The following is a 1,143-nucleotide window of genomic DNA, read 5'->3' as shown; positions in this document are numbered from 1 at the left end:
TCAGTTTTGTTTATATGAGTCTCTAATTGTGTCTTCTGTTGAAACTTGTTTTCTCATTTGTTTCAGATCACTTTTGGAGACATTGAACGTGTCCGAAAAATTTTTTTGCAAACAATTTAATAATTACGTAGAGGTTCATCACATTTTCCACACTACTTGCTCAGGACTTTTGGAATTTGTCAGAAGTCCATCAGCTGCCCTTCTCCTTACATAGTTTAAGAGAATGAGTTCTTCGAATTTAATAAATAATGTATTTTAACAAATGACTGGTTTTTACAAAACATGAGTATTGATATTCCTAAAAGAAAAAAAATCAGATTGTCATTTATTAATCATCATAAGCAATTTTGACAGCACCAAAAATTTTTTTCTCAAAAGCAATATATATCTTTGGAACAAAAATAATAATTGTCAAGAAATATGTTTATTGAGAAAATTTCACTAAGGTCTCAGCCTTCTTGCTGTGGTAATGATTTTTCAGTCTGTTGAAATTGAAATGTGCTATTCATATGCTGCCCTGTGAAGAAGAGCTAGTTGAGCATTGCTTGTTGGGTGGCCTTTGAAAACCTTGTCCACAGTAGCAATTTCAAACCTTGCAGAGGGGTTGCAGTTAGAAAAGATTTTCATTCACATGAAGTGATTTTTGTACACTGTGAAGTCTCATGTAGAAATGTTGGAACGTCCCCAGATGAGCTTGTTTTTGCCTTACACTACATGAGTGCATCTGGTCCATGTGTGGTGTATCACCTTTTTTTCATAAATTGGTCTGCAGATGCAGAACAGATTCCTGGCTGGTGTAAACGATTCCTGTTCCATGTTCTTTGGGGCAGATCCTTTACTCTGGTAAGGATCTTCCCTGTGCTGTTTCAGTTTCCCTTGAAGGGGATTGGTTTCTATCAGTACATCTTTTTCAGGCTTGTATATTTTCAGGGGACTGGAAGAAAGAGCCATGTAGTTCAGATAAAATTGCTGTATAGCAAAACCTAATTAATTTAGTAGCTTACATTGCAGGGAAGTGAGGATCATGTGTGGGACTTCAAAGCTACAAATCAAATTCTAAATTCTTTATTATCTTTGTGTTTCAGTAAGAACTTCGCCTAGAGTAGAAATGAGTTTTCTTTTTGAGGCTTTTTTGGGTCAGCA

Source organism: Corvus moneduloides, chromosome 3 (assembly GCF_009650955.1).
Source record: "Corvus moneduloides isolate bCorMon1 chromosome 3, bCorMon1.pri, whole genome shotgun sequence".
NCBI lineage: Eukaryota > Metazoa > Chordata > Aves > Passeriformes > Corvidae > Corvus > Corvus moneduloides.
The sequence above is the reverse complement of the archived record's forward strand: the minus strand, read 5'-3'. Positions refer to the sequence as shown.